General features: G+C 45.9%; 1 pseudogene; it reads left to right on the forward strand.

Annotated features, from left to right (window-relative positions):
• Positions 1-253: 253 nt before the first annotated feature.
• LOC114551485 (dual specificity protein phosphatase CDC14AB-like) overlaps positions 254-7,852 on the forward strand; it is a 9,673-nt pseudogene continuing 2,074 nt past the window's right edge.

Below are 7,852 nucleotides of genomic sequence, written 5' to 3' on the forward strand. Positions count from 1 at the left end.
TTGAGAACCACTGCACTAAGGGATAGTAATCTGTGTGTGTGTGTGTGTGTGTGTGTGTGTGTGTGTGTGTGTGTGTGTGTGTGTGTGTGTGTGTGTGTGTGTGTGTGTGTGTGTGTGTGTGTGTGTGTGTGTGTGTGTGTGTGTGTGTGTGTGTGTGTGTGTGTGTGTGTGTGTGTGTGTGTGTGTGTGTGTGTGTGTGTGTGTGTGTGTGTGTGTGTGATGTGTGCTGTGTGTGTCCCTACCTGCCCTTCAGGAAGAAAACTCCTACTACTAAGAAGCCATACAGAGCTCTGGTCTCTGGCTCCAACGCTCCTACCTGCCCTTCAGGTTAGTCCTCCACTAATACTAGTAATAACTACTACTACTACTACTACTACATACAGAGCTCTGGTCTCTGGCTCCAACGCCTCCACCTGCCCCCTTCAGGTTGGTCCTCCACCAATACTAGTAATACTACTACTACTACTACTACATACAGAGCTCTGGTCTCTGGCTCCAACGCCTCCTACCTGCCCTTCAGGTTAGTCCTCCACTAATACTAGTAATACTACTACTACTACTACTACATACAGAGCTCTGGTCTCTGGCTCCAACACCTCCTACCTGCCCTTCAGGTTAGTCCTCCACTAATACTAGTAATACTACTACTACTACTACTACATACAGAGCTCTGGTCTCTGGCTCCAACACCTCCTACCTGCCCTTCAGGTTAGTCCTCCACTAATACTACTACTAGTACTGCAGTACTAGGTCATGGACCTTTCACCCAGGGTTAACAGGCAGAGACGAGAACAGGAATATGATTCATAATAAGTATAGCAGCATCAGCTGTGATTAACTGTGACGGAGATCACCGTGACTACAAGTCTCCATCAGGGCTGGCTGTCAAAAGTTCAACTCAGTTTTACTATGTTGAAGCTTCAGTTTGTTGTTTCATTGCTGAGATACAAAGTGTCTGTCTGTCTGTCTGTCTGTCTGTCTGTCTGTGTCTTTGTGTGTGTGTGTGTGTGTGTGTGTGTGTGTGTGTGTGTCTGAGAGGAGGAGGAAAGGGCTTCTTTGTTGTCTCTCTGGTTATATAACAGCTGTGTGTGTGTGTGTGTGTGTGTGTGTGTGTGTGTGTGTGTGTGTGTGTGTGTGTGTGTGTGTGTGTGTGTGTGTGTGTGTGTGTGGAACAGGAGGAGGCCACGCCCACTGATTCTCACACACCACTTGGCGTTCACTGACCATCAGACTCACTAATGTCTCTTATTATTTTACATTAAACAGCCAGATGAAGTTGAGCCAGTGTCCAGTGGAGGTGTGGGTGGAGCTGCAGACATTAATGGATGAGGTTTCAACTATTCAACAGCTCTCTGGAGATGTACCTGAACACCACCAGTTATTAATATGACTGTGAGACATGTGTCACTGGTCAGAGAGTTGTGACACTGCTGTGATAATAAAGATTCACACTGACATCATGTCTCCGAACCAGAGTCCTAACTCTGCTGTCACTTTAAATAATATCAGGGGTTGGGTTCCTAAAGGCTGGTTTATGTTCCTACTGAGGCTCCATATCACAGCTTTCACCGTAGCCTACGCAGTTGGCCTGGGGTTTATACTTCTCATCAGCGTCAGGGAGCCAATCAGCACGCAGCATGCTTTTACCAAGATGTAATAATGTCTGTGATTGGCTGTCTGGCGTTAGCAGCTGTAGAGACACACAGGAGACACTCACACAGTCTGAGCTGGGACACTTAATGTTAGAATTAATTTATGTTCAAATAGATTTTAGAAAATTGTTCAGGAACTGGTATCGAGCACATGATTATTATTATTATTATTATTATTATTATTATTATTATTATTTTTTTTTTAATGATACCCAACCGGCCTTTTCACTAAAAGTTTACTTGGTGGAATATTAATTGTTTTAAAGGCTGTAATTAAGTTTGTGTGTGTCTCTCTCTCTCTGTCTCTGTCTCTCTCTCTCTCTCTCTCTCTCTCTCTCTCTCTCTCTCTCTCTCTCTCTCTCTCTCTCTCTGTCTCTCTCTCTCTCTCTCTCTCTCTCTCTGTCTCTCTCTGTCTCTCTCTCTCTCTCTCTGTCTCTCTGTCTCTCTCTCTCTCTCTCTGTATCTCTCTCTCTGTCTCTCTCTCTCTCTCTATCTCTCTCTCTCTCTCTCTCTCTCTCTCTCTCTCTCTCTCTCTCTCTCTCTCTCTCTCTCTCTGGGGACTTCCTTTGGGAACTGCACCTTCAACCTCACAGTGCTCGACTGTCTGTGGGGCATCAGGAAGGTGAGTTCTGATTGGCTGGGTGGCGTCATCGACACTGGGACAGATAACTCACCGGTGATGTCACGCTTGTTGTTGTGTTTCAGGCTCTGCAGCACGGCTTCTTTGACTTTGAGACCTTCGGCGTGAATGTACGAACACTACGGGGTAAAAAACACACACCGCTTTACAGGGTTCTCCACCAGACTCCATGTAAATAATCAGGACTTTTAGTGTGTATAGAGCAGCATATCTCACCAGACTCCATGTAAATAATCAGGACTTTTAGTGTGTATAGAGCAGCATATCTCACCAGACTCCATGTAAATAATCAGGACTTTTGGTGTGTATAGAGCAGCATATCTCCACCAGACTCCATGTAAATAATCAGGACTTTTTAGTGTGTATAGAGCCAGCATATCTCCACCAGACTCCATGTAAATAATCAGGACTTTTAGTGTGTATAGAGCAGCATATCTCCACCAGACTCCATGTAAATAATCAGGACTTTTGGTGTGTATGGAGCAGCATATCTCCACCAGACTCCATGCAATTAATCAGGACTTTTAGGTAGTGTATAGAGCCAGCATAAGTCCTTAGACTCCATGGAGTTAATGGAGATTTGCTGGCTCTATACACACCAAAAGTCCTGATTATTTACATGGAGTCTGGTGGAGATATGCTGGCTCTATACACACTAAAAGTCCTGATTATTTACATGGAGTCTGGTGGAGATATGCTGGCTCTATACACGCTAAAAGTCCTGATTATTTACATGGAGTCTGGTGGAGTTTGGTGATGGGGATATGTCTTTTTTTATGTATAAAAAAAGGAAGTAGAATCCCTTGAAAGGTTGAATAATGAGGCCGTATAATGTCAGGGAAAAGCCCATATTAATAAACTGGTGATTGTCACACCACCGCTACCTGTCTGTCCTCCCCAACACTGCTGGCATTAATTATTTAGTCAGGCTTAAGGAAAACCTTTTCACGTGTGCCAACGGGTCATCTCAGCTGTTCAGGAGGTTTTATTGAGCAAACAAAACTTAACGGAGCTTAACGTTCACCAGACTCTGCAAATATCCAACATGATTAGTTCATCAAACTGACAAAGACAAGATCTAAAATATTAAAGACCCAGTGTGTAACGTGTTTAGTTGTCCATTCTCTAAATGTGTGTTGCATGTTCACCAACTCGTCCATTTTCATGAATATTTACCTCCACCATCAACTCCAAGTGTTCTATTGGCTGGAAATGTAACATTAGTGTTAGGATGAACTGGAGCAGACTCTCCATAGTCATGATCATCTAGAAATACATTAGCTGGTAAAGAGACACACAGGACATACTGCTCTGTGTGTGTGTGTGTGTGTGTGTGTGTGTGTGTGTGTGTGTGTGTGTGTGTGTGTGTGTGTGTGTGTGTGTGTGTGTGTGTGTGTGTGTGTGGACATACTGCTCCACCTTTTTGTGTGTGTGTGTGTAATGAACATACAGGACATACTGCTCCACCTGTGTGTGTGTGTGTGTGTGTGTGTGTGTGTGTGGGACATACTGCTGCACCTTTCATGTTTTTCGACTCCCAGATGCTGCTAATGGGTATCGTAGCTTCTCGGCCCCGTGGCAAGTTTAGAGAAGGAAACATGGAGGACCTCACGCATTCAAAATCCAAATTTCAGCAACAGGAGTCTTCTTCTTCTTCTTCTTCTTCTTAGCCCAGAAAAAGAAAGCGGAGATTGAAAAGAGCAGGAGACCGGAAAAGAGTGAACATTGAGCTGCGTTGGAGGCACACACCATATCCCCACTAGTTAACTCTCCTCCAGACTGCTGCAGTCTGCTTTTCTTTTCTCTCTCCTTTCTGTCAGATGGCATGCATCCCCGCCGTGGACATGAACCATAAGTCATAGACTGTATATCCGTTGATATACAGTCTATGACTCAATGTTTTTCGACTGATAGACGGCCTTTTGTACACCTTTTTGCTTTTTGAAGCCTGAAGGCTACCGTAGCTGTAATACTGCGTGGCGAGAGGGAGAGCTGACTTTGATATAAGTTCTCAACGCTAGATGGGAGAAATTCTTACACAACGTAGCTTTTAAATAATTCCTCCTGAATCTAACAGATCAGCAAAGCAGGAGATGTTGAATCAGCAGCAGGAGACAGATGTTGAGGAGAGGAGAGTGGAGCATCTGGAGGATCATCTTTTGAAAATGTGTAACTTGAGTGCTGCTGATTGGATGAATCCCGTCATGTGTTGTGTGCTGATGTGTATGCAGCGTGGAGAACGGAGATCTGAACTGGATCGTCCGGGGAAGTTCCTGGCCTTCAGCGGACCTCATCCTAAAACTAAAATAGAGAACGGTGAGTTAACGTGGACAGACAGCTCTCAGAGGATCAACATGATCCTTTTCGTTCAGTTTGACAGAATGTTTCAGTTAAGATGCTGACACGCATAGCCAGGATCTCGCCTTGGTTTTGGCCAAAAAGTTGCACTTGAACACACTGCTAATACTACGCCCACCCGCCAAGTACCACGTGACGTTCTGCTCCTGCGTGAGAGGAAATAACTAGGGATGCACTGAATCCAGGTTTTGGAGTTGGTCTGAATCCTGAACCCCTGGTTGAGATGGTGCTGACTCTCCTCCCATCCTCAGTCCATGAACCCAGTAAACTCATGAATGAAGTAAACAGGGACTGTCCTTCCTTTGCTGTACCTGAAGTTGCTGCATTCTGGCTGCTGTCTGGAGATTCCTTCATGAACAACTCGTATTCTTCCAGATGTTTCAGACCAGATGTTGTAACAGCGGCCATGTTGTGTATAGTTTAGTGTCTCGCCACCAGCTGACCAATCAGCATTGAACAGATTGAACATGGGGAACCAGATTGACTCTCTCCCGGGGTGTCATCTGTTCTCTCGGCAACAGACAGAGAGGGACAGGCGGTGACTAACGTTAGTTAGCTAGTTCCGCCCCCAACCTGGCTTCCTGCTACACTGGTTACAGAAAACGAGGCGATACGAGTACTCCTCAGGCCACAGCACTGTGCTTCCTCCGCTGTGAATGAAAGATTACGTTGTTTAAATGTTGGCTGGCTCAGATCCCTCAGAGTCAAACTGCAGCTCATAAAGTTATCACCTCAAGTGTCTTTAAATAAATAAATAAATGCATGTATTTTACAGGGATGCACAGAATCCAGGTTTCAGTTTCTGATTGGGCTGAATATTTGGGCTTTTGACAGGGGTTCTGGTTTCTGCTGAACCTTAGAGTTTGTTCCCAGGGGAACCGAACCCCACGCTGTCACTCGGGGCTCACGCTGGTCACCGTAGTAACGGGCGCTGTTGGTTAAAGGAAGGTGTTTCGTGGGTGGGCGTTCAGTGCAGTAGGCTGTGAGGAAGTGGACATGGATCTGGTGAGCAGAAAAGGTGGTTGTTTGGCAGAACTTTCAGTCAAAGAAGACCATTCAAGTCCAGCTACATGTTCAATCTGCTCAATGCTGATTGGTCTGGTGGTGGCGAGGACCCTAAACTATACACAACATGGCCGCTGTTACAACATCTGGTCTGAAACATCTGGAAGAATACGAGTTGTTCATGAAGGAATCTCCAGACAGCAGCCAGAATGCAGCAACTTCAGGTACAGCAAAGGAAGGACAGTCCCTGTTTACTTCATTCATGAGTTTACTGGGTTCATGGACTGAGGATGGGAGGAGGAGTCAGCACAATCTCAACCAGTGGAGTCAGGATTCAGACCAACTCCAAATATCTGGATTCAGTGCATCCCTAGTTATTTTCTGCTTTAGATTATGAACTTTAAATAAATCCTGGCTGTAGCTTCACACCAACAGTTTATATAGTAAGTAAGTCAGTAAGTAAGTAAAGTTTATTTCTACAGCACATTTAAAAACAGCTCGCTGACCAAAGTGCTGTACATAGCACGTTAGCCACAGGGTGATAAAATAAAATAAAAATAAAGCAGACGTACAAATCAGTGATTTAGGCTGAAAAGAACATCAAAAGACAAACACTTAATTTCAAACATAGCAGGATAAGACCAATAAAATGCCGGGAAGACCGATGTATCTAACATATCTTCGTCATCTTTTGAAACGTAAACCAGTGTGACGGTGTTTGACATGTTTTTAGTTGATGAAGGAAGCTGGAGTGTTGTTGTTGTTGTTGTTGTTGTTGTTGTGTAACAGCTGTCCCCGCCCCGCCCCCACAGGTTACCCTCTCACGCCCCGAGGCCTACTTCCCCTACTTCAGGAAGCACAACGTGGCGACTGTGGTGCGCCTCAACAAGAAGATCTCGACTCCAAAAGCGCTTCAGCGGACGCAGGCTTCCTCCACTACGAGCTCTTCTTCCTGGACGGCAGGCACGCCCAGCGACGCCATCACGCATCGCTTCCTGCAGGTCTGCGAGGGGCACCCGGAGCCGTGGCCGTCCACTGCAAGGGTCAGCACTTCCTGTCCCAGACACCTACTTCCTATACTGGCCTACAACTTCCTGTCATGTGTTTTTACTTCTTTATTGCAAGAAAAATACAAAATTATACAGAATATACATGTATACAAAAGTCTGTCTGTCTCTACCTGTCTCTCTCTATCTATCTGTCTCTCTCTCTCTGTCTATCTATTTCTCTATCTGTCTCGGTCTGTCTTTCTCTCTGTCTGTCTGTCTGTCTCTCTCTCTATCTGTCTCTGCCTGTCTGTGTGATTCTCTGTCTGTCTGTCTCTCTAACTATCTGTGTCTGTCTGTCTGTCTCTCTCTCTATCTATCTGTCTCTGCCTGTCTGTGTGATTCTCTGTCTGTCTGTCTCTCTCTCTATCTATCTGTCTCTGCCTGTCTGTGTGATTCTCTGTCTGTCTGTCTCTCTATCTGTCTGTCTGTCTCTCTCTATCTGTCTCTGCCTGTCTGTGTGATTCTCTGTCTGTCTGTCTCTCTAACTATCTGTGTCTGTCTGTCTGTCTCTCTCTCTATCTATCTGTCTCTGCCTGTCTGTGTGATTCTCTGTCTGTCTGTCTCTCTCTATCTGTGTCTGTCTGTCTGTGATTCTCTGTCTGTCTGTCTGTCTGACTTCTTGTCGTTCTGTGTGTCTGTCCACCTGTCTGTCTCTCTGTCTGTTAGCTGGTCTGGGCAGAGCGGGCTCTCTGATTGGCTGTTACCTGATGAAACATTACCGCTTCACTGCAGCGGAGGCCATCGCCTGGATCAGGATCTGCAGACCGGGCTCTGTGATTGGACCACAGCAGCACTTCCTGGAAGAGTGAGTCACTGATTACTGATCTTAACATGGGACTCCGTCTGATGGAGGTTTTACTGTCACATAGTTTCTAGAAGATACATCCCTGTATGCTAATGATGGGAGGGTGGATGGATGGAGGGAGGGAGGGAGGGGGATGGATGGATTGAAGGAGGGAAGATGGAGGGATGGATGGATGGGAGGATGGATGGATGGATGGGAGGATGGATGGATGGATGGATGGAGAGAGGGAGGGAGGGGAGGGATTGAAGGAGGGGAGGATGGATGGGAGGATGGATGGATGGATGGATGGGAGGATGGAGGGATGGATGGATGGACGGGAGGATGGAGGGATGGATGGATGGAG

Source organism: Perca flavescens, unplaced genomic scaffold (assembly GCF_004354835.1).
Source record: "Perca flavescens isolate YP-PL-M2 unplaced genomic scaffold, PFLA_1.0 EPR50_1.1_unplaced_scaf_107, whole genome shotgun sequence".
Lineage (NCBI taxonomy): Eukaryota > Metazoa > Chordata > Actinopteri > Perciformes > Percidae > Perca > Perca flavescens.